Raw genomic sequence first — 27,174 nt, 5'->3', positions numbered from 1 at the left:
GCTCCTAGCCTCTTCTCTGTCATCCCGTCTGCTGTCATACTTGCCTTCTGAAAACACCAACTGGTTCTTAAAACACTCCTCCTTTAAAACCTCCAGGGCTCCACATTGTCTTTAGTACAGGATAAACTTGAAACTCTCTTCATAGACTAATGAGGTCCTTATTAGTCTCAATTTCACCCTCTACATCTCTCTCCCTTATACTTCAGCCACACTAAATAATCTTTGTTCCCTAAAGACTCCTTTCCTTTTGTATTCCATAGCTTTTTTCATGATTCTTTTGCTAAGGTCTTTCGCCTTCTTTTCATTTGTGGGAAAATCTTGTTCACACTTTAAAATCTGGCTCAGCTGCCACTTACTCTGAGAAGCATTCCCCAGCCTCCCAGGCCCCGTGGTGTTCCTGAAACACTGTCCATCCTCCGGAATGACACTTGCCACGCAGTGTTAGGCTATCTAACTCCTTCTGCCCCTGAAGGTGTTCAGAGTCCTTGAGGACAGGACTGCATTTTGTTCTTTGTTGAATGTCTCTAGATGCCTGTACTCGATATGATGTAGGTCTGCAAGGAGTATATATATTGAGTTAAACTTGTTTAAAAAATAAAAATATTTGACTTCAGTGATAAAATAGAAGCATGTTTTAAAAACATGCTGCTAGGCCAGGTGTGGTGACTCATGCCTGTAATCCTAGCACTTTGGGAGGCCAAAAAGAGAGGATCGCTTGAGCCCAGGAGTTTGAGGCTGCAGTGAGCTATTGATCGTGCCACTGCACAACAGCCTAGGTGACACAGTGAGACCTTGTCTCTAAAACAAAACAAAACAAAACAAAAAATATGCTGCTAGTAAAGTAATCCATTCTTTGGTCTGAGTATTTGTGAAAGAAATAAACAGTCCTTCTTTGGAAACAGGGAGTGTTTCCTTCTTGTAAACAAATAGATAAGAGATTTCCTCTTTGCCTTTGGCTTCAACGTGAAAATGGTATTGGAAATAGAAAATACCACTGAACTGTATTTGTGTAAAATGTCATGAGCCAGAATAGATATGAAGAAGTCAACATTCTGCTGTTTCGCCCAGAGGGTCAAGTATAAAAAAGATTTTATGCAGTGCAGTCAGAATTTCAAAAGCCCCCAGTAGTCACTTTCAGATGTTGTCTGAGTTCAACACCCACCAGTGTAAATATTCTCCCTTTACCGGGTCTGGATTTGATCAGAATACTCCTAGAGAACTAACTTTGAATATAATTGACATATCTTTCCCCGTGATCATTTTTCCTACAAAGAGGACAGTAAGGTTGGCCAGAACTTAGGCATTGCCTCACCCACAAATCTGTACCCAGGTCTCAGACTTGAAGTCTTGTGATTTATGAGGTCAGTAGTGGGTGCTAGCTAACCACTTCTTTGCCCTTCAATACAAGATAGAGATAAGCTGACCTAGACAATGATAATGATGTCCCAGGCATATATATTGTTAGTCTACTGAAATGTCTCCAAAAGTTACTTTCAGAGACAACTCCTATTGCATCTTATGCAACTTCAGATCTCCACACACCCAAATATTACTGTGCTTTTCTTGCTGTGCATTCTTGAGCTCTCTAATATTTTACTTTTAACTTGCTGCCAAAAAAGAAACCAAAAACAGTTTCTGTCATTAGCAATCACCTTGTTCATAGCATATACCCCTTTGCATTGTAATTGTTAAATTGTCTGTTTCATCGCAATGCCTGACACATGGTTTTCCCTCAGAAATGCTCATTGTGGAGATGAATGAACTGCAATTTGCAACTGCTAAGGGGCAAAGACAAAAATGTGTCTCTTACCCAGGTTTATGTGCATCTAGATAAGGGAAACAGGGTTGGTTATCAAGAAAAAGAGACTTAGGAAGGAAGGGGATAAAGAAAAGTTTCACAGATAAAATCTCCAGTCATGAGTCTTAAATATTAAAGGAAACCATGAGGAGCTTCCTGTGCTGCAGTATACTTGGAGAGTTTTTGGTAGCAAATGAAATAAAAGCAAATTATAATTTTTAGATAATGTAGTAAATGTGTTTATAAGCAATATACATAATTTTTTCAGATCTTTAAAATTTCTCATAGAGCAAACTCCAAATCTTAAGGGACATTTGTAAGGGATTCATATGTGGTTATCTTAAAGCATGGGTGTACATTTTCAGTCTTTGTAGCTACGTTGCCATCAAGTGTTGCTTGATTTAAAAACACAAAAAATCTGTAGAAGCAATTTTGATCGCTATTAAACAGATACACGTGATTTCCATTAGAATAACTTACTGGCTACCTAAGATTACAAGATCAATGGTTCAGAAGAATGAAGTAGATTTAAAGTTTCCTTTCTGCTCTGAAATATGTTTCTTGCTAGGAAAAAAAAAAAAAAGTTAATCTCCATAGGAGTGAGACAGGTCTTTTATTTTAGGTAACAGTTTTCTCAAAGTATAAACTGTAGACTCTTTGCTTGTATAATTTCCTGGGGAGCTGCTGAAAAAAAAGCAGATGACCTTCTAAATCGGTACCTCTGAGTGTAGCCTAGAAATCCGAGTTTAACAAGTACAAGTTTAAGTACTTTTGTGCTGCAGCCTAGAGCTTGCAGTACATTTTACCCTAAACCAATAAAAATGAGGTTAAATTATCCAAAAACGTACTTGGAAGTTTCCTTATTCATAATTTAATCTGTGACTTTTGTCCTCAGCAATGGCATTTAGCGGGAAGAAGCTATCTTTCTATTTATTTTTTTATACCCTTCATTGTTCTAGAAAATATTTAAGGCAGCCAGGACAGTGCTATTAGGATAGGAAGAAAGCCAAATGTTGTTGACTTAAGTGACTTATACTCCTCATACTTATGAGTAGCCAGATTTCTTAGGTAATATTTTTTCTTCAATGTTTTTTTAATTTTTTGAGTTTACTGTGTGGGATTTTATTTTAACAGTATGCCCAGGAAAAACATACATGAAATACCTTCTCCTATTTAAAATGACTTAAAATTTCAACATCATTTCTTACTCTCTTTCCTGAAGACTTATGCTCCAATACTGGTGGTTCCTATTTTGAATTTTTTTTCCTGTTGCATTATTTCCTATTTCTGTTTTTAAAAATTTCCAGCTAAGATATCTCCCTCCAGCTCAATATTAAAACTAACACCAGCTTTTCTTTAATTCATGAAGTGCTAAAAGACTGCCTCACATTGGTGTTGTGTTTTACCGAGTATTTTCTGCCTTTACATAACATCTCATTTGTTTCCATATAGGCATTTTTAAAAGCTTTTTAAAGGAAAGATGGTGTGAGAAAGGAGAACACTTGGAAATATGTTTGTAGTAAGTTGCAAAACAATGAAAATGACTCACTCTTATCTTCTGTTATTTTGTCCCAAGAATATAACCTCATGAAAATTTTCTTTGAACATTAAATCTGGGTCACGTAATTATATGCATATCTGGTTTTCATTTATTTCTTGTGACAGCCTTTAGGTTTCAAGGAAAAACATGAGCTATCTAAATGGAGAGTGGACTATCAGTGAGTGTGAATACTACCTATAATAATTTGGCAATCTATTGCTCACCTAAATCTATTTTTAAATGAATAATTGTGGGTTTCCCATGGTGGAGTGAGAAGGTTGAACCACATGTAATATCAGATTGGTTCAGCTTATAAATATTTTCCATTTTAATTCAATTGCTTTATAAAAGTTAAAGGGCTCTGGGAGTGATAGAGAACTTTTTTTTTTTTTTTTTTTTGCTTTAGTACTAGCTCAAAGTAAATAACTAAATCTTTTACAAGGTAGTAATGAGGGTGAACAGATAGCATGGAACTAAAAATCTCTAAAAGCTTTAGCAACTTTAGATACCTTAGTGGAGGTGATAGAGAAGATACGGTACTTAAAGGGGAAGGAAAAGAAATGGGGAGGGAGGAGTAGGATGAAGCGGGAGAAAGTGCATCTTTTCCTTCTTTTCCTCTCACCCCTTGCCCCTGCCCCCACATATCAAGCCTCCTTTGAGACTTCTTTGTGACATTTGTTTTTCTGTGTCCTGATCCTCTGTCCTAGGCTGGAGCTAAGCAGCAGAGCCACTGGGTCCAATGCTGGGTCATCCTTGCTGCTTGGCAGACTGAACACCTGCCTTGATTCCTGTCCTCATGAGGCTAGCCTTCCCTTTTCTCCCTGTGCACCTTCTCTCCCTCCTTCCCAATTGCCCCACTAGACGAGCAGACACCTGACTTGCGACAAATGCTAGATCAGTCTGCATGTAGTGCTGGCACTGCCTGAACTGACACTATACCCTGGACTGTCACTGTCTGTCACTGAGATCTGTTCTTTTCCTGAGCATTTTAGTATTTTAATAAAATATCATTTGAATTAAACCATTTTTAGATGGGAAATTGAGATTCTTGACTTGCTTTATAAAAAAGAGAAAATTATGAGGATTTGATTCAGTTTCAATTTGTGCTTCATCAAATTGGTTCAAGCTTTGTCTTGGATTGAGTCATTAGTATTTTGTTCTTCCAGGAGAGCTTCCGAATTTGGCTAATGATACTGTAGTCACATTTGCAATTCTGGTTATGTGATGGCTGTGTGGAAGGATCTAGTATTTAGAGTATACTCTGGGGATTCACACAGGTGTATCCATCAGATGGCCCTGGGACCTGTGGTGCAGGTGCTCTGGGCCCCACCCCAATGGCCGTCATTCCTGGGCCCAGCAGAGTGTTCTTTGTGACTATTTTTTCCCGCAGATCAGTGCCTGTTAAATAGGTTGATCCCAGCCTCATGTGTTGTCCCTGTGCCTTCTCTCTTCTGTCCACAGAGACGTCTGTCAGGACAAGTTACTGATGAAATCAGCTCAGAGTCTAAATTTAGTAAGGCTTCTCTTATTGGCTCCCTGGTATTGAAACCAAGTAAGGATATTCTGTCAGTGTCTATAAGCATAAGAGTTTACTTAGCTTTATAAAATCACTGACTGTTATTTTCTGTAAGAAAGTTAGGTCATCTCAGATTATGTTACTATTAGGGAGGTAATTGTAATATAATGGAATATTATGCATACTTGTAATATATTACATAGAGTCTGTTTTTTTGCTGACAGTTTTTCTCTCTAATTATTTGACTTAAACTAATTTTAAAAGTTTACATGGTCTTAGCATATGAAGTAATTGGAGAAGAAAGGGGACAAAAAAATTTGGATGATGGTGGGGAGGGGTCCAGCCTCATGTTCAATTGCTTCAGGCAGTAACATACAGTAATATACTCTAGTGTCTCCACTAACACACTGGTTGAAAGGGATTTTATTTTTGGAGCAGGATAGGTAATACAGTAGGTTTTTTTTTCTTCTGAATTTGTTCATTTACATATGTCTTGACACTTTGCTACTGAAGATAAAGATAAATTGATGTTTCTATTTTTGTTGGGGCTTTTTATTTGTTTACTGTCTTTTGTAATGTTTAATACCATGGTGGGAGAAAGTGTGTATGCATTCACCTTCATTTACCAAACTTCTCTATAATTTTTTTTACGCATATGGATAATAAATGTTTGAAAGCAATCAGCCACATCTTCGTTTATGTCCTTACTACATTCAATTCTGATCATCAGTTTAGTTTTATTTAACAGGCATATTTTGAGCCTTTCTTTGGGCTAGGTCTGGGGACCCAGTGATAAATAAGGCATAGTCATTGCCCTCAAAGAGCTCAGTATAGCAGAGTACTGTCCTACAAAAGACTAGAGACCATGCTAGGTGGTAAGTGCTGGTTTGGAAGCACTTTGAGCATAAAAGAAGGAAGTAAATGAAGGGAGGTAGGGACATAGCAAGTCAGTAGAAAGATTTACTTAGATTCTTTGGGAGTGGCTGGGTGCTTCTGGATGACTTAGAATGGCCATAGTTTGGGAAACACCTCAGAAATGCCCTCCTCCCTCTTGAGTCAGATGGGGTGATTATTATGTAGGATAATGTGTGGGGTACTTAGTTTCAACTATCCTGAGAGACTCCCCAGGCTAGGGTGGCCTTTGACTTATGACACAGGGATTCTAGTCAGTGAAATGCATGTGCTTTAGTAGGTACGGCCCTTAAGTACATGAAGCATATTGTTGTCTCTATTCTATTTCTAGAGAAATATAAAGGATTTTCTTGATGATCTCATCACATGAATATGTGAAAATTGTTTTTACTCTATTTGTTTGAAGCAACTAGGCATGTGGGATATTCTCAGGAAACCATAGAATTGCCCACTTCTTTTGGAGGAATGCACCAGATACTTTTAAATACTAAAGCCAATCCTCAGTAATAACTGCTTATGTCTCTAACTGTATAGATGTCATGTGACTACATTAATATTTATCACAGGAGCAGACCTACAGATACATCCCTATATCCTATTCCCATTTCTGCTGGAGCCTCTCCTGGGTAGTGACGATGAACACCATAAACAAGGAGAAATTAGAAGAACAGGCTTAGGGAAAAATAGATCACCTGGAATGCCATTATTTTATTGAAGACTAACAATATCTATACTCAGCAAAAAATCAAGGAACATGTGATCACAATGAACTTTATAGAGTGCCTTAACAGGAATAAGCAAATCAGTGACATATTCGAAACAGGATTAATGATAGCCTTTCAGAAATCTCAATAAACGTGCTCTCTCTCTCTCGCTCTCTCTCCCTCTCTTTGTGTCACACACACAAACACACACACACGCAGAATTTGTGCAAAGTAGTACCCTTAATGGGAATCTCTTACTTTTTTCCCCATATGTGGGAAAATTCCCAGATGTCATAGTTGAGTGCAGGCTTCAGGGTTCTTATTGAATGTATCACTAATTCACAAACTCTATTGTATCTACCCTACTATACTAAGACCCTGCTGAGATTTACCTGCCCCCAAACCATGAACAGGTGGGTGGTTATGAGTCTAGAGATGAGAACTGTTGTACCAAGGGATGGGCCATCAAAAGAAATATAAGTTGGATACAGTTGATGAGAATGATACTGACCATAATACTAAGGAGCCTCTAAAGCCTCATTCACTGACTTCATTAACTTCAGTGACTGGAGCCCTAACTCCATAGCCCCAGGGATCTTGGCAAAGGTTGTGAGAAACCTTGCTGGAGTCCAAGGACATGATAGGTTTTAAGACTCATTTATAATTCATCATTTTAATTACAGAAACCTTTAGAGCCCTTTCTCTTCTGATTTTCTCTGTTATATGATAAGTTGCTTTCTTTTAAAGCACATAATGATATGCTTATTTTGAAATCATTCACCAGGATCAATAAAAATCACTATCTTAACAAGGAAAACATGTATCTTTCAACATATGGAAAGTTATTTTGATTTTTTTGAAAAGATGTCAGTCACTTTATATGATGGACATGTTCCTTATAAAACATTATTTTGCATTTATCATGCTACTTTTTCTTTTCCTTTTCTCCCTTTCAGTTTAAATTATCTGAAGACTTTAACAGGAAGAGTGTAAATTTGGAGAAACATAGTCATTTCCTTTAATAAATGAATTTATGATTACTTCAGCACCTCATATGTTTATCTGAGGAAAGATTTAAGAATTAGAGAAACCCTCAAATGTTTTTCAACAGATAAGCTGGAGGATCTTAGGAATGTGTTCATACCCTTGCTTGTCTGGTAGAAAGCCAAGGACCTCATTTTATTTTTTGGTTCCTTGTCCTTTGAATCTAAAACATGCATTTTGTTTTGTATCTGAAACAGTCCAGTTCAAGCCCTTTCATTTTTATAGCTCTGATTATTTTAACCAGTTACATTCTAGATAGTTTTATACATTAGGGGCATAATGATGTCATAATGCCTTAGCTTTTATTTCTCTTTCTCTCTCTGCCATTTTCAGTGTGTTTTTGTATGTATTATTTCTTTTAATTCATACAACAGCCCCATGAGGAAGAACAGGATTTTTAAATTCCTATTTTATGAGGCTAAAAGCTCCAAGAAGTCATGTTCATAGCTGATAATGAGAATTGAGGTGTCCTTGGATCATAGCCCAGCACTCTCACTGCTGTATGTGTGGCAGCTGTGGATGCAGTGAAGGGTTCACTGTGTGTTTGCCCATGTGGATGTGTTTCTGATTCTTTCCATATCCATTTAGCAGACAGCCCTTAAACATCACCTCTAGGAAAAGAAGGAGTCTGCATCTCCATCCTTTACATTCTACTTGAAGAAATGAGACATATCTGGTAATTCTGCTAATAGCAAGGATCTGTCCCAATGGTATCATCATCAAGAACTTTCTTACCAAAAGTAATGAGACAGAGACATTTGTTCCCAGTCTTAAGAAATTCTTCCTTCACCACCTACTGCAAGTAGAGTAGGGAAAGAGCCTCCCATTCTCTGTTTTCCTTGTTCCTTTTCTTGCTCTAACCTCTTTCCCTCCAAGCAGATGAGGCAGCTCTGAAATGCTGCCACCTACCTTGGAGGAACTTTGTATCTCTCTCAGAATAATTCTTGAAATGAAACAACAACAAGGATGATGCCTCCTTAGACATTTGCACGTGCACATCTCTGCACTGTCCACCATTTGAACCCCAAGAATATGATCCTTTCCTTATTTTGATCCTAGGCTAGCTTTTGAACAAGCGTGTACCTGAGAGTACTGCCTGCACATCCTTATGTCCTCTTTCTATTCTATTGAAGAAATTACAACATCTCCTAAGATAATTTTCTTACAAGCTTAGTTCCTGCAAAAGATTTATTTATCAAGTTATTACTGTTTTCTATGTATTTAATCCAGTTCTAGCCATGCTAAGAGACTCCATCAGTACTTCTCCAACCCTTTCTTTAATATGAAAAGTTGATGGTTTCTTAGCATTATGTAAAGGGACTTACTAATGCAGCATTTAAGAGTGGACACCGATTTCCCTTCCAGCGCTGTCCCTTCCTTCCCACGTCTTAATTCCCAACTCCAGCCAGGCTGCAGCTCCTGAACTTTCCATATAGACATTCCAGATCTGCCAGGAGATATGGTAGCAGACACTGTGCTAGTACAGTAGAAAGATAAATTGAACATCATCCCCAATCTTAAATATTTACTCACCAATCATCCAGGAGAGACAACTAATTAAAATGCAAGTCAAATCCCTGTTAGATTTCTATATCCAGTATAGTGAAACAATTCTGTGTTGGAAACAAGAAAGCTTCATCGAGGAGGTGATGTTTGGACTAAGGTTTTAAGATTGAAAAGTTACTATTCAAGTGTGAAAAGAGGACAGAAGGGCAAATTAGACAAAAAAGTTTGATCAAGGCAGAAAGAAGGTGCAGCATTTTGTGCATGTACATTGCATGTATAAGACATCTGTAACACATTAAAATTCAAGGCAGCAAAAGAAGGACAGTAATGCTTCAAGTAATAAGTGCTGTATTCAAAGAAAGGGAAGATTATTTCCATCTAGAAAAGCTTTTTGTCTTACCCTTGTTTGGGTCTTTGGCCAAACCGTCATTCAAATTTAGTGGATGGTCAATAAATATTTATGAGGTTGAATTGAATTGAAATGCTATTCAAACTAGGTTTTTAATATGGATAGGATTCAGGCAGAGAAGAAGATGGTGATTTTGAGGAAAGTTACCGTTTAGATATCATTTTGATGTTCTGCACATTGCTTTATTTATTCCTGCAGTCAGCAGATATTTATTGAGTACTTGCAATGTGTCAGGTGGTGGATTAGGATTGGAGGATACACCACTCTACAAAACACAACACAGATCATATCCAGTTAGGACCTATCCCTTTACTACCAAAGTTCTCCCTGACATGTCTCTTCAGAGAGAGCAAGTTCCTTTTTCTCAGCTTACCTGAGTACAAGGCAAAGGTAGAACAAGGACCCAAGACAAAAGTGGATGTCCAGCCTGCCTTGCCTTCATTCAGTGTGGGACACTAATGGGCAGTCTGTACATTGGAATATCCGAAATGCTAGCAGGCATCTGGTTTCTACACAGTTAAGATAAGCCAAACATCTCCAAATTTTTCTGCTCTTCAAGAGAAAACTTTTCTCTAACCATTTTTTTTTTCGGAATTGTGTGTTTAAATTTATAGTTTATCAGACATGTAGACAGTATTAAAAAGGAGTAACATAAATCACTGTCAAATGTTTGGACATGTTAGAATTGCATAGCCAGAAACAGAATAATGACATTACTTGGCAACTCATAAAGTCACCATCATTTTTCAGATTGGGTTTGTTTTCTACCCTGAAACCATTACGTAATTCTGACAAATAGCAAATTACTTCTATTTGTCCCCTCCTTCCCAAGGGTGTGCTCTTACCCAAATATTAACACTCATAAGCTTTTTATGACCAAATTATTTGACATGAGAAGCATATAAATGTGAAACTAATGCCAGGGCTATTTCCTGCAGTTTCTCTTCACGTTCTGCTTGAAGAGGATCGTTCTCCATTTTCAGTTCTTCTAAATTACATTTATGTGACAGTCCATGGAAGAACTTTAGAAAACTGTTGAAGGGGCCAAATTTTAATGAAAACATGTACATCAACTTTAAATTTGCACAGAATTGTGTTAAAATCCAGTATTTTTTTTAAAACATCACAGAAGTCCCTTCCTGCTTCTTTTGTTTCTAAAAATTATTCCATTCTTTTATTTCTACTGTGGTCATATGATTGAATCTCTAAGTAGATACTGTACACTCTTCATGCTGATTTGGGATCCTTCTGATACTGGAGTGTACTTAGAAAGCAAAGTATATTTTGGGATTAACCTGGGAAATACAAAGAAAGCAACTCATAAAGAACAACGTTCTGTTATGTATCACAATCCACATGAGTGTTATGTGGTGCCTGAATGTGAGTTCCTCTGTAATGGCTGCGGGCTTCCTTTGGTGCCACACCTGGCCTTCTGGGCTTTCTCTGGCTAATAGGACTCTTCTCAGGGAGCTGCACAGGAAGGAACACCCTCCTCCGGAAAGCAGTAATGGGGATATTATTGGTGTAGGTGAAACTAGTGGACTGGATTGAGGAGAGTGGCCATAAGTAAGGAGTTCTCACCTGCAGGTCTTGGGCAGAGGGTGAAATGGCTGAGGTCTGGGAAGAATCCTGGAGCTTCTAGTCTCTATTCCCAGGGATAGTGACCTCAGCCATAAAATGAGCAACTTGAGAAAGGGCTGCATTGTGCAGGCATGGACTGCGGGTTTGTGCTGGTCCACTCATACCAGCATATTTTACCTTATACTAAAGGCCTCTCTGTGGGCTACCATACATAATGTAGTGGCCTGGTCTGTGTAACTGTTGATAGTATGATGTGGGTAATGGTTCAGTAGAAGCTCTCTGAGAAAATGGGGAAAGTGATCAGCTTTAGGTTTTTAACTTGTAATTTAATTTGACCTAAAAATAAAATGTTTATTTCATTTTTGTTCTGAAAATTGGAACTTAAAAATGGCGTTCTCTAAAGACATTTGTGCCCAGAAGTCAGCATTGGTTTGCCTACCAAATTAGTTAAGCTTCTTCTTTTCCTGGTATTTAAAGCCTTGAACAATTTAGCTGCATTCCACCTTTCCAACATTTGTCCCCACACCTTCCCTACCTATAACATACATTTCCTCAAACACCTTTCACATCTATGCCCTTATTCCCTGTCTTTGCTTGGAATGTCTCCTTTGAAAGTCATCTCAAATGCCACTTTCCTTTTATTCTTCCTGATTGCCTTCAACAAAATGTGAGCTCTCTGTCTTTTCAGTTTGCAGACCTTTACAAAGCCTTAGGCTCACTGAATACTTGTTTTAAGCCTTCAGCATTAGAAATGAAGCTCCTTGAACACTGAAAATGATCATGCAAGTTTGGTTTGACTTTATCTGTTTGATAATACTGATTACTCTTTCTTGGTTTTTTATTGGGCAGACTTTGAACTAAATGTATGGTCTACCCGTACTAATATTTACATATCTAGGCTATACAGTTTAGCACTTACAGTTGTTTTGTATTTTTGCTGTTTTTCCATGTGTATTTCTCCAGACTCTCAAGACTAAGTTACTTGGTTCTTATTAAGACTAAGGTCATATTCCCCAATAAGTATTTGCTGGTTTGTTTTACATTGCTAAATAAACAAAGGGACATCTCTCCATGCCACCTACAAATGGGCATTTCTTTAGAGGTGACCTATAACTACAAAAATTAGATAAGATCTCTTATCTTTTCAGATTCTTACCTTCTACTCAAGCTCTTCTTAAGTCTTACCTTAAATTTAAGTCCTGCCTTAAACTTGACCTTATATAGTCAGTACTTAAAAAAAACACACACCTTTTTGTCCATTAAAGCAGAAAGGTAATACAACAAGCGTGTGAGGATACATGAGTGCACATGTGGAGAAGCCGTATCCCACAGTATTACAGTTTTATGAAACTTTCTATTTTCATGACCCTAATGAGAAAACTGACTTCTTTAGAATGGGTTTCATATGTAGCTTTCTAACTTATTTTTCATTTGTAATAAAGGTTTTTTATGTTCCCTTTGCTCCTCTATCTGGAATGCCAAATTCTAACTTTAGCTCCACTCTCAGACTCTAGCCTCTGAGACATCTCACTGCCAGTATCAGTATCAGCCTCCCCAGAAGCCAGTAACGTTTTGTTCTGTACACCATGCCTGCCCTGTGCTCCCAGTGCCTCTCCTAATTCTTCCTTCTTGACTCCTCTGTAAAAGCCAAATCCTATTTTACCAAGTCAGACACCTTATTTTGGTAAAATTTAATGAACACATAATCCTACAAGAAATCACTGGTATTAGAATCTAGGCATGAAACTGAGCACTAGACACTGGATGATTAATCAGTAGATAAAAAGAAATCTTTGAAACCAAAGAGATATTTTACTTGCCAGTTTAAACATTCTTTCAGTTGTCTGAATCCTTTTCGGTATCATTAAGACAGGTTTGAAGTTTTATATTTTTTTTTAAGGCGTTAAAGTGCCAGTTTAAACCTTTATAAGTTATGGGGTAATCATGATTTAGTTAAATGAATTATTTAGCTGTAAATAATTTGATTACAGTTCAGTTTTCTTTTCAGTGTTCTAGTTTTCAATACAGATTTATAATATTTAATTTCTGTGTATGTTGTTTTTGCACATATCACTCTTACCAGCTCCCTGGTGTGTATAGTAAATTTCAATCTGTTATAATCTGTTTCTCTAAAATTTACTTTTTAATAAAAATATTGATACCTAAATCTTAATCAAGGTCTGTTTGGTATATAGGTTTTTACTCCATTGAAGTTTGCTTTTGAAAGATAGAAGAAAATATTCTTTTTTACTCCACTGAAATTTCCTTTTGAAAGATAGAAGAAAATATGCTTTATTATTCCATGATGTTTCTATGAAGAAGCACTTTTAAAATCAATTTCTTGTATTAATATCTGATTAATTTTCTCTGCAGCAGGACTAACATTTAATGTAGTTCTGCAGATTTCTTAATAAAATTCAGACTAAGCATAGCATTACTTTTTGGTGAAACCCCATCTCTACTGAAAATACAAAAATTAGATGTGGTGGCACACACCTGTAATCCCAGCTACTGGGGAGGCTGAGGCAGGAGAATCTCTAGAACTGGGAGGTGGACATTGCAGTGAGGCAAGATTGCGCCACTGCACTCCAGCCTGGGTGACAGAGAGAGACTCCATCTCAAAAATAATAATAATAATAATAACATACTTTTTAAAATGTATTCTTGGTTCTTGTTGAAAGCAGGTTGTGAACAGAGGATGCTGATACCTTTAACTGCAGTTTGATGCAGCCTTTCAAGATTCTTCAAAAGGTTTTAAGATCTTATGAATTAGTGAAAAACTGAGGGCATTTATCAGATAAAGACCAATCACATGGTTTGACAAGGCCTTTAATTTATCTACTGCTACTCTTAAAAACCTATCTCTCTGCCTGAATAATTATTGCTAGCTTATTTCTTTTCCTATACAAGAAAAGAGATGAAAATGTCCTTTGACAGTTTATTCTGTGTGTTCAAGGAAAAAGATGGGGTGCTTTTCAGCACTCTGTTCAGTTCACATAAGCCGTCTCTGTGTCTGCAAGAGTTGAAATTTTCCTGCTGGTTATTACTCCTTTTCCTCTACATGGGATCAGTTTGAAAGCTGCTTGTCTTTGGACTTATTTGCAATAGGAATAAAAAGTTTCTGACAATGCCAGGTAGTGGAGAGAAGCAGGAAGCTCAGCTGAGGACCATGGAATTCAAAGGAGTGGTCTCAGTTGAAATCAGATTTCTGAACTATTGATCTTTATTTTTGCATTTATGACTTGGTGCAGGTGAGGTAATCAGTGTCCAAAGTTCCCTTTAACAGAGTGAAATGGTATCGTAGTAACTGAAGCTATCAAGCTGCTTCTCATGCCAGGAATGTGAAGGATGACTATGAGAACAACAAAAAGCCACTGCTAATTCAATCATATTTTTGTTAGATTAGAACAATACAGTTGAACTTGGGATTTTAAATTCCTTTAAAATGTTAATCTTTCAAAGCATTATTTCACAATTGCCATTAAACTCCTTACACCTTGTATTTCTGTAGGTAGAGCGATTTCTGCTGACATGCTAGAAATATGTAACCTTGTATTTTGCAGCCTTACTTTCCTCTTTAGTAAGCCCTGATTTCCCAAAGGGGAATGCTTCCTTCAACACAAGGTTTGGGCTTAGGTAATAGTTGCAGTTCTGCGGGAACATCAGTTAAAGGAATGATGAGCTGAATGCCAAAATAAAGCTGGGAGGATTTTATGATTATGGTGTAAAAACAATATTCTAATATGAAGATTTTTAACTGTTAATATTCAACTATTAGAAAATATAGCTATGGTACTGAGTTTGTAAATGTCAATATCTCAAAGAGAAGTACATGGAAGATAGGGTCACCAGAACTGAATCTGGAAAGGATGTGTATGCCCCAAGGAATATTCCACCAGAGGCAGCAGTGTTATTAGTAAGTCTGTTATGTTAACTATGACAAAAGCCACTGATGGCTAGAAGCAAGAGTACTGGCAGAACGTCTTAGTCATATGAAGATGAGCATGATTGTCTCCTAATCAGCAGATATATCAGGTATCCCTTACAAGAGAACCTGGTGACAGACTGAGAATTAGAAAATCATCTAATTTTAGAGCTTAGAGATCAGCCCAGCCCTGACATTTTGCAGATAAGAATACTGTTGGCTTAGCAGGGTGTGACAACATGTCACAGTTTATTCAATATGGGAAGGCTCAGATCCAAAGACCAGCATAGTTTTCAATTTTCTGCCCATTCTTTGTTGATCCTAGCTTGATATAATAAGCTTTTTTTACAAGTCATTGACCTGTAATGATTTGTATCTTTAAGTGTATGATCACATAGATGAGTCCAGTTAATTGAGATTGTCGTGTTTTTCTTCTAACTCTTCATCAGTACCAAATAAGATTATGGAAAGTGGAAAGTTGTAACTAAATCCCTCAGTGATATGGGCATCTCTGTATATAATAGTTCCTTGGCCTTTGAGGAAATCAGATGGGCAATTTGAGTTGCTGTTTGTGGCAGAACCCAATATGGCTTAATGTGTTTTCCACAGATTGTGTTGTATTTCTGGAAAAGTGCTGTGAGACTTTTTTTTGATAGCAATAAGATATATACATACGAGATTCATATATAGATATGTATCTCATATATATGGGAGCTCAATAAGATTATATATATATGACATGTTTATTTTTATATATACATTGTATATATGTAAAATGAAATTCCTATGAGTATATATACTGAAATGGAAAATCATGACATTGGAGCAGACTTATGATCGATCTATTGAGCCCAAGATTCTACTATAAATAGGAAAGGTATAGCTGATACCCCTAACACCAGTCCAAAAGATTTATATGTTCTCTTGCATTTTCCTTTATAATTCCTGTTAGAATCTATCTATAAAAATCTGTAAAAATTTTCAAAACTTGTCTATAAAAATTTCCAAACACACTTTGAACCTTTTAATTTTTATTTATAATTTCCTAAAAGCAGCATAGAAAAAAGGAAATTTTTTCTTAAAAAAAAATTGAAGTTCAGATCAGAGTTTAAATTCTACTCTGCAGTTTCTTAGCTGGGTGACTTTCTGAACCTTGTTCCCATACCTATAAAATATGGGAATGATAATAAAAATACTTGCCTCTTAAGGATACTATGGGATTCAGAATGTTTAAAGTACATAAGAAAACCCTAACAGACTTTACACAAATGTGGGTATTTTTATGTCTTACATTTCTTGCATAATATATTCCATAAATGTATTGTTACAGTAATATTTCTTTTTATCTGAAAATTTCCACTTTAAAAATGTCCATTTATTCTGATATTACCCTACAGTTGAAGTCCTGGGATCTGGTAAAAATGAGATTATCTTATGCTTTTCATGATTCTATAGATTTAAATAGTACACTCCTGAATCCTTTAAGTATGAGCATTCATTTTTGAGCTCTGCCATCTTCATACATCCTCCCAGCTGTTCATTTTTTATTCCTTTCCCCACACTTGTCAGCTTCATTATGTCACTTTTGATGTATAAGAACTGAAACCAATCTTGGGGCTGTAGGGGTGCAGACAATGTAGAAAGAATAGTTTTTTCCACCCTACATATTTCCAGATCATTTAAGAATTTCGTAGAACTTCACAATTGCAGTAGTACTTTGAGCTTATGGGCTCAGAGTATATCCCATCATAATTAACCTCTTGGTAAGCACAACATCCTACAATTTAGGTTGCATTACTTGAATGTGTTACCCGATATTTAGCCTTTTAAAACTTACCTTTCACTTTTCTGCAGACTTGGTCCCTAGGGTGATTCTTATTTTATGTAGGTGGCGTTTTAAAATTTTATTTATATCTCATCAATTCTTAAAAGAAATTTTAGCAACTCTTCTCATAATATCTCTTTGGGGAGTATGGCAACTATAAGAATTTTACTGTTTACCAGCCCTTGTTATGGTTCACCTATTACCACCTGAAGATCTTCATTGATTAGCCAGATATTTATTGAAACTCATTTATGCCAGGTACTGTATTAAATTTTTAGATACAGAGGGGACCAAGACAAATAAGGCACAAGTACTCTTGAAACCTATATTGCAGTGAGGGAAAAAATAAGCCACAAACTGTCTTAGTCTGTTTTGTGCTGCTATGACAGAATACCTGAAACTGGGTAATTTATAATGAACAGATATGTATTGTCTTTCTCTTCTGGAGGCTAAGAAGTACAAGATCGGGGACCAGCATCTGGCAAGGGTCCTCATGCTACATCATTCCATGGCAGAAATGCAAGAGAGAATAGGAGAGAGAACAAGAGCCAGACTTGCCCTTTTATAACGAATCTGCTTTCCCAAAAATAGCATTCATCCATTCAAGAGGGCAGCGCCGTCATGGACTGCTTACCTCTTAGTGGTCCCACCTCTTAATGCCATCACAATGGCAAATAAATTTCCATTTTATTTGCATTTTTGGAGGGGACATCCAAACCATAGCACCAACATATGAGTTGATACAATGCCGACATAAGAGTTAATAAAATAAAACAGGATGAGGTGAAAAAGAGTAACTAGAAGGCTACTTCAATATAGCATGGTAAGGAAGAACCTCTCTGAGGAGATGATATAAAAGCATTCATCTGAATGGCAAGAAGGTCACCATGTGAAGTTCTAGATGAAACTGTGTGCATAGATCCTAATTCAGCAGCAAACCTGAAGTGTTCTAGGAACAGCAAAAAGCCAGAATGAAGGGAGCTTCCTGAAAGGAAGTTAGACAAGGGAGAAATAGATAGAGGCCTGATAACAGGGTTTTATAAGCCAGGGAAGGAATTTGGATTTTATGATGGTTTCATAGAAAATCACTGTGATATTCTTAGCAGTAGAGAGATGTGATCTGAATAATGGTAACCTTGGCATAATGAGATAAAAATGGGTTTGTTCAAAATGTATGTCACATTATTGCAAGCATAGTGAAATGGCACAAAAGTCTGTATATATGTTGATGACGAGGAACATTCTGATTTGTGGCTGGGTGAGACTTCCAGGACACTGGCAGTGATTCCTGAATTTTCCAGTTTGTTGACATCTATTTTATCTGATTAAAGAAGAAAATATAGAATTTCAAGAACAAGAGTGGTGGTCAACAAGGCCAAATACTATTAAGAGGTTGAGTAAGATGCAGAAAGAAAAACAACTGTTTGATTTGATAGCAGAAAAACTTTTGATGACCTTGACCAGAAGATGGTGAGGTTGGTAGACAACTGAATTTGTACTAAATTGAATTGGATGTCAGATGAAACAATGAAAACAGGGACAATTTGAAGTTTTGCTGTGAAGAGGAGAAGATAAATGGTACAATAGCTTAAGGATGATGTGGGATCAAGAAACTTTGTTTAATTTTCTCAAAATTGAATGATACTGGAGCATATTTGCTGGATTTAGGAATAACATATGCAGGAGGAATTTTGCATTGCAGGAGAGAATGAGGGTAGCAGCAGGAGTGACTTAAGGAAAAGGTAAGAGGAGACATGACCCAGAGCATAAGTAGAGTTGACCTTTGATAGGAACTATGCAACTTCTAAAAGAAAGTGTAGGTGTAAATCGCCATGACCTTGGATTATGCAGTGGTTTTTGGTTATAACAACAAAAGCACAAGTGACAAAAGAATAACTAAATTGTATTTTATTAAAATATAAAACATTTGTGCTTCAAATGATACCATCAAGAAAGTGAAAAAACAGTCCACAGTATGGGATAAAACATTTATAAATCATATATCTGATAAGGAAATTATATCTAGAAATAGAAAGGATTCTTACAACTCAACAATAAAAAAGCAACCCAATTAAGAAACAAGCAAAGAATGTGCATAGACATTCCTCCAAAGAAGATACACAAATGGCTAAAAAGCACAAGGAAAAGATGTTCTATGTCATTAGTCATTAAGGAGATTAAAGCAAAACCACAGTGATATACCACTTCACATCCACTAGGATGGTTAGAATCAAAAGGACAGACAAGTGATGATGAAGATGTGGAGAAATTGGAGCCCTCATATGTTGCTGGTAGAAATATAAAGTAGTACCCCTGCTTTGGAAAACAGTTTGATAGTTTTTCAAAATGTTAAACAGAGGTACCACATGCCCCAGCAATTCCACTCCTAGGTATACAGCCAAGAGAATTGATAACCTGTCCATGCAAAAACTTGTACACGAATGTTCATAGCATCATTACCCAAAATAGTTCAAAAGTGAAAATAATTTAGATGTTCATTAGCTAATGAATGAATCAAAAATATGGGGTAATTCATAAAATGGAATATTATTTGCTGTAAAGAAAAAAAAATGAAGTTCTGATACATGGAACAATGTGGATAAACCTTGAAAAGATTTTGCCGAGTGAAAGAAACCAGAAACAAAGGCCACATATTATATGATTCCGTTTACATGAATTCTCCATAATAGATTCATAGAGGTAGAAAATAGATTAGTGGTTGCCAGGGCCTAGAGGGAGGAGAGATCATAGAGAATGACTGCTAATGGATAAGAAGGGTTTTTTGGCAGTAATAAATATATTCTGGAATTAAATAGTGGTGATCAATGTAGAATTCTGCAAGTTTGTTAAAAACCACCAAATTTTTCATTTCAAAAGGTTGAATTTTAGTGTATATGAATTATATGCCAGTAAAGCTCTGTTTCTAAATAGTTGCCCCCCTCCCAAGAGGGGCAGAGATAGTGGATTAGCTGCACACTCCCTCAGTATGCTAACCAGTGCTTCACCTCCAGGGGAGCAGCACCAGAGCCAGTGGACCAGCCCTGCACCCACCACCCAACATGTGAACTAGCATGGTGCCCTACCCCCTTGAGAGCAGCACCAGAGCCAGTGGACCAGTTCTATGACCTCTCAGTGCACAAACCAGCCCAGTATCCCATCCCCAGAAGATCAGCACCCAAGCTAGCAGCCCAGCCACAAACACTCCAATAGCCAGTGCAACTGAGGCACTCACAGGCATCACTGATGTTGACTACAGCTGAAGAAACTGCCCAGACCAATTGCCCAGGGCACATTACTTTGTCCTTCTGGAATCAAAGCCAATGCTCCCTACACAGTCCAGGATACAACTACAAGTGAAAGTTCCCAAAAGAGCCACTCTACAAAGTTTGAAGAGTCAGCTGTTCCACTAGATGTACATATATCAACACAGGGACACAGGAAACATGAAAAAGCAAGGAAACCTGATGCCACCAAAGAAACACAATAATTCTCCAGTAACAGATCCTAAAGAAATACAAGTTTATGAATTGCCAGAAAAGGAATTCCAAGTAATCTTTTTTTCCCATTTATTTATTTTATTGCATTTTAGGTTTTGGGGTACATGTGAAGAACATGCAAGATTGTTGCATAGGTACACACGTGGCAGTGTGATTTGCTGCCTTCTTCCCCATCACCCACCTCTGGCATCTCTCCCCTTGCTATCTCTCCCCAGCTCCCCACCCCGCACCGTCCCTCCCCTATTTCCCCCTAACTGACCGCAGTGTGTAGTGCTCCCCTCCCTGTGTCCATGTGTTCTCATTGTTCAACACCCGCCTATGAGTGAGAACATGCAGTGAACCTGGAAACCATCATTCTCAGCAAACTGACAGAAGAGCAGAAGATCAAAGTAATCTTAAGAAAACTCAGTATACTACAAGAGAGCACAGATAAACAATTCAACTAAATCAGGAAAGCAATTCATGATCTGAATGATAAAGAGATATCATAAAAAGAACCAACCAGAAATCTTAGCGCTGAAGAATTCAATAAATAAAATTAAAAATACAATTGAGAGTTTTAACAGCAGACTAGATCAAGCAGAACAATTTTTGAACTTTGAAGAGAGGTATTTGAAGTAACCTAGTTAGAAGAAAGAGAAAAAAATTTTTTTAAAAGCAAAGAAAGCCTGTGGAACTCCTGGGACACCATTAAGCAAACAAATATCTGCATTATAGGGTTTGCAGATGGAAAAGAAATGGAGAAAAAGCACAGAAAGCTAAAATAATAGCTGCAAACTATTTCCAAGTATTGAGAGAGATAATAGACATCCAGATTCATGAAGCTCAAAGGATCCCAAACAGATTCAATCCAAAGATGTCTTACCCAAAGCACACTGTAATCAAACTAAATCCTTTTTTTTTTTTTTTTTTTTTGTACAGGCAGGGTCTCATTTTGTTGCCCAGGCTGGTCTCAAACCCTTGGCTTCAAGTGATCCTTTTGCCGCAGCCTCCCAAAGTGCTGGGATTACAGGTGTGAGCCACAAAAGAGATAATTCTAAAAGCAGCAAGAGAAAAGCATCAAGTCACATAAGAAAATCTCTATAAGATATCAGCAGATTTCTCAGTAGAAACCTTGAATGCCAGAAGAGAATGGGATGACATATTCAAAGTGCTGAAAGGAAAATAGTTGGATGAAGAAAAAAAGAGGTGACTCAGAAAAAGGATAGAAATGGAGACATTACAACCGATACCACAGAAATACAAAGGATCATAAGAGAATTATGGACAGCTATACACCAGCCAATTGTAAAACCTAGAAGAAATGAATAAGTTCCTGGACACATACAGCTTTTTCATTGAATCATGAAGAAGTAGTAATGAGATTGAATCAGTAATAAAGTCCCCCAATAAATAAAAGCCCAGGACCTGATGGCTTCACTGCTGAATTCTGCCAAACATTGAAAGAACTAATGTTCTCAAACTATTTCAAGAAGTTGAAGAGAAGGGAAATATTTCAAACTCATTCTATGAATCCAGCATTACCCTGACACCAAAACCAGACAAGGACACAGCAGAAAAGAGAACTACAGGCCAATCTCCTTGATAAACGTAGATGCAAAAATTCTCAGTAAAATATTAGAAAACTGAATTGTACAACACGTTAAAAACATCATTCACTGTGATCAGGTAGGATTCATTCCCAAGATTCAAGGATGATTCAATGTACACAAGTCAATAAACATTATACATGACATTAACAGAATCAAGGACAGAAATTCTGATTATTTCAATACAATAGACACCTAAAAAGCATTTAATAGAATTTAACATGTCGTTATGATAAAAGTTCTCAAAAAATTAAATATAGCAGGAATATACCTCAACACAGTAAAGGCCATCTGTGACACAACCACAGCTAGCATGATACTGAGCCAAGAAAAGTTGTAAAAACTCTTCCTCTGGCTGGGTGCTATGGCCCACACCTGTAATCCCAGCAGTTTGGGAGTCCCAGGCAGGCAGACTACAAGGTCGGGTGTTCGAGACCAACCTGACCAACATGGTGAAACCCCGTCTCTACTAAAAATACAAAAAGAGAATTAGCTGGGCATGGTGGCATGTGCCTGTAATCCCTGCAACTCAGGTGGCTCAGGCAGGAGAATCACTTGAACCAGGGGAGGCAGAGGTTACAGTAAGCCGAGATCGTGCCATTGCACCCCAGCCTGGGTGACTGAGTGAGACTCCGTCTCAAAAAAAAAAGAAAAAACCCCTTCCTCTAAGATCTGGAACAAGGTTGTCCACTTTAACCACTTCTATTCAACATTGTTCTGGAAGTCCTAGCCAGAGTAATTAGAAAGGAGAAAGAAATAAAAGGCATCCAAATTAGAAAAGAAGTAGTCAGGGCCAGGCACAGTGGCTCACGCCTGTAATCCCAACACTTTGGGAGGCCAAAACAGGCAGACCACTTGAGGTCAAGAGTTTGAGACAAGCCTGGCCAACATGATGAAACCCCATCTCTACTAAAAATACTCAAAAATGATCCAGGTGTGGTGGCAGAGCCTATAGTCACAGCTATTCGGGAGGCTGAGGCAGGAGAATCTCTTGAACCCAGGAAGCGGTGGTTGCAGCAAGCCAAGATCACACCACTGTACTCCAGCCTGGGAGATAGAGTGAGATACTGTCTCAAAAAAAAGAAAAATAGGAAGTCAAATTGTTTGGAGACAGCATGATTATATATTTATATCCCTAAACACTCAATTTAAAAAAAAACTGTTAGAACTAATAAACAAATTTTGTTTCAGGATACAAAATCAACATAACAGAAGTCAGCAGCATTTCTATATGCTGATAGCAAACTAACTGAAAAAATTAAGAAAGCAGTCCCACTTACAATCACTAGCAAAAAAGTAAGACATCTAGGAATAAATTTAACCAAAGAGGTAAAAGATTTCTACAGTGGAAACATATAAACCATTAATGAAAGAAATTGAAAAGGACATAAATAAATGGAAAGCTATGCCATGTTTATGGATTGGAAAAATCAATATTGTTAAAATCTCCATACAGGTTGAGCATCTCTAATCCAAAAATCATAATGCTTCAAGATTTGAAACCATTTTAGTTCTGACATACCACGAGTGAAAAATCCACACCTAATCTTATGTGACAGGTCACTGTCAAAACACATTTAAACTTGTTTTATGCACAAAATTATTAGAAGTGTTGTGTAATATTACATTCAGGGTATGTGTATAAGGTATATATGAACCATAAATGATTTTCATGTTTAGACTTGGGTCCTGTCTTCTAGATATGTCATTGTATGTATGCAAATATTCCAAAATCCTAAAATAGTTGAAATTTGGAAATACTTCTAGTCCAAAGCATTTTGGATAAGGTGTACTCAACTTATACTACCCAAAGCTGTCTATAGATTTGATGCAATTCCTACAAAAATACCAATGGCATTCTTCAGAAATAGAAAAGGATAATTTTAAAGTTCACATGGAACCACAAAAGACCCTGAATAACCAAAGAAATAGTGAGCAAAAAGAACAATGCTGGAGGGGACTACAGTGGATGGGTGGGTTTATTTGACTCCGTTTATCTCCTTGGCAGCAAGTGAACTGTCCCACCCTCCCACCACATCTGTATTAAAAAAAAAAAAAATCCTGGAGGCATCACGTTGCCTGACTTCAAAATATACTACAAAGCTGAAATAGCCAAAATAGCATTGTACTGGCATGATGTAGTAGCCTGTTCTTGCATTGCTATAAAGAAATATCTGAGACTAGGTAAGTATTAACATAAAGAAAAGAGGCTTAATTGGCTCACAGTTCTGCAGGCTGTACAGGAAGCATGTTGGCTTCTGCTTCTGGGGAGGCCTCAACAAGCTTCCAGTCATGGCAGAAGGCAAAGGGAAAGCAGGCACATCTTACGTGGCCGGAGCAGGAACAAGAGAGGGATAGGGAAGTTGCTTCACACTTGCTACACACTTTTAAACAACGAGATTTTATGAGAACTCACTGCTTACTCGCTATCATAAAAATAGTACTGAAGGGATGGTACTAAACCATTCATGAGAAACTGCCCCCATGATTCAGTCACCTCCCACCAGGCCCCACCTCCAAAATTGGGTATTACCGTTGAACATGAGACATGGGTGGGGACACAGATCCAAATCATATTACCTGAAAATAGGTACATGGAACAATCCAACAGAATAGAGAACACAGAAATGAATCCACACATTTATAGCCAACTGATTTTTGACCATGGTGAAAGGAAGATAGGGAAAAGACAGTCTCTTCATAAATGGTGCTAAGAAACCTGGCTATCCATGTGCAGAAGAATTAAACTAGATCCCTGTCTTTTACCACATTAAAAAAAAAAATCAACTCAAAATGGGCTAAAGACTTAAGTGAAAGACCTAAAATGATAAAACTACTAGAAGAAAACATAAGAGAAATACTTAATGACAGTGATCTAAGCAAAGATTTTTTCGGATAAGACCTTAAAAGCACAGCCAACAAAAGCAAAAATAGACAAATTGGATTATATTAAACAAAAAAACTCCTTCACTGCAAAGCAAACAATCAACAGAGTGAAAAGAAAACCTGCAGAATGGGAGAAAATATGTGTAAACTATTCATCTGACAAGGGGCTAATATAAGGAACTCAAAGAACTCAATAGAAAAAGGAACTAAATAAAAAATGGACAGAAGACTTGGTTAGACATTTCTCAAAAGAAAACGTACAAATGGCCACAGGTATAGGAGAAAATGTTCAACATCATTAATCATCAGGAAGATACAATAGGAACCACAGTGAGACATCACTTCACCCCAGTTACAATGGCTATTAGCAAAAAGACACTGGGCACATTGGCTCACACCTGTAATCTCAGCATTTTTGGAGGCCAAGGTGGGCAGATCAGTTGTGGTCAGTAGTTCAAGACGAGCCTGACCAACATGGTGAAACCCCTTCTCTTCTACAAATACAAAAATTAGCCAGGCATGGTGGCAGGTGCCTGTAATCCCAGCTACTTGGGAGGTTGAGTCATGAGAATCACTTGAACCTAGGAGGTGGGGGTTGCAGTGAGCCGAGATCAGGCCACTGCACTCCAGCCTGGGAGCAGAGCAAGATCCTGTATCAGGAATGAATGAATGAATGGATAAATAAATAAATAAATAAAAGGAATGGCTGTTATCAAAAAGACAAAAAAAGTTGGCATGGATATGGAGAAAGGAGAACTCTCATACACTGTTGGTAGAAATGTGAATTAGTATAGCCATTATAAAAAACAATATGGAGACACCTCTAAACATTAAAAATAGAACTACCATATGATCTAGCAATCCCATGACTGGGTATATATCCAAAGGAAATTAAATTGTTATGTCCAAGAGATATCTGCACTCATGTTTATTGTAGCACTGTTGACAATAACAAAGATATGGAATCAACCTAAGTGTCCATCAGTGTAATGAATGGATTTTTTAAAAGGGGTATAAATACACAATGAAATACTGTTTAGTTATATAAAAAAATGAAATCTTGTCATTTGTGGCCACATGGATGAGCGTGGAGGACGTTACGGTCAGTGAAATAAGCCAGGCACAGAAAGGCAAATACTGCACGTTCTTCCTCATGTGGAATCCAAAAGAGTCGATCTCATAGAAATAGAGTAGAATAATGATTTCCAGAGACTGAAGAGGGGAAAGGGGAGGGAGGAATGGAGAGAGATTGGTCGGTGGGTACAAAGTTACATTTAGGTAGGTGGAATATGTTCTGGGCATTCTATTTGTTATACACTATGGCGACTATGGTAACAATATTGTGTTGTATATTTCATATCCCCCTTGCCCTCAAATCCCAGGAATGTACCCTATTTAGAGCCAACATCTCCCTTGACCTTATGTTGACCTTTCTCAAGACAAGTTTTTCAAATTGTAGCATTATTTATAATTGAGAAAAATTAGAAAACAAGCACAAAGTTAAATAAGCAATGGTGAAATACCAAGTGAAATATTTTGCAGCCACTTGGGAAAAAATAGCTAGACGAGATGATTTTGAATGTTCTCACCACAAAGAAATGATAAATTTATGAGGTGATAGATATGACAGCCTGATTTGATCATTACTCAATGTATATAAGTATTAAAACATCACACTATACCCCATAATATGTATAATTATTTATCTACTAAAAACAAAATACAAATTAATAAGATACTCATTTTTGAAAGCTATTATTTTTATATACCATGAATAACAAATTCAAAAATGTAGTGGAAAGAATAAATACATGATAAAATTTAGGAAAATTTTGAGAATAACAGGAGGGGAAATTATTCTATAGATATATAACATGTATTACTATCTATAGAATAATTTCCCCTCCTCTTCTCTCTTTCTAGAGACCTAAGTACATGTATTAGAAGGCAATATATAGTAAAAATAGTGCTTCTCATCAGTGGGGAAGGAATAGATTATCTATTAAGTTGTGATGTTCAACACCTAGCTAACTTTATCAGTTAGTGGTTTGAGTTGAAAATAGCAGAAGTTAATCCTGGCAGGCTTAAGTAGAAGAGGAATCTATAGGAAAAATGTTGGGTAGCTCAGAGTCAATGGAAAGCCAAGCTCAGAAGATGGACAGGAACCAAAGGATGCTACGGAGCTGGGAACACAGCCTCCCTTGTGTCACAAGAATAGGATGACACTGTGCTGCCCTTGCTGCTCAGGACTTTAGACTCCACCACTGCCATCACAACTAAACTCTAATAGTCCCTGTGTATTTATGTAATTCCCTCAACTCAGAGACCGAGGTAGGATTCAAACACAGAGCCTAGGCCATGGGACTGCATCCTTATTGCTGTGAGAGGAAAGGGATGCTGTCCACCTTCAGCTTCTGTGGTGGGAGGGCACTGTAGCATCTC

At 37.3% G+C, this 27,174-nt stretch overlaps 1 protein-coding gene across 4 annotated transcripts in view; it reads left to right on the top strand.

Annotated features, from left to right (window-relative positions):
* The window catches only part of MAPRE2 (microtubule associated protein RP/EB family member 2), a 166,896-nt gene that overhangs the window by 91,067 nt on the left and 48,655 nt on the right, over positions 1-27,174 (top strand). The gene's annotated exons all lie outside the window — the stretch shown is intronic.

This window comes from Sapajus apella, unplaced genomic scaffold, assembly GCF_009761245.1.
Source record: "Sapajus apella isolate SASKATOON/1434 unplaced genomic scaffold, GSC_monkey_1.0 scaffold57, whole genome shotgun sequence".
NCBI lineage: Eukaryota > Metazoa > Chordata > Mammalia > Primates > Cebidae > Sapajus > Sapajus apella.
Note: the sequence above shows the minus strand (reverse complement) of the source record. Positions and strands in the feature narration are given on the sequence as shown.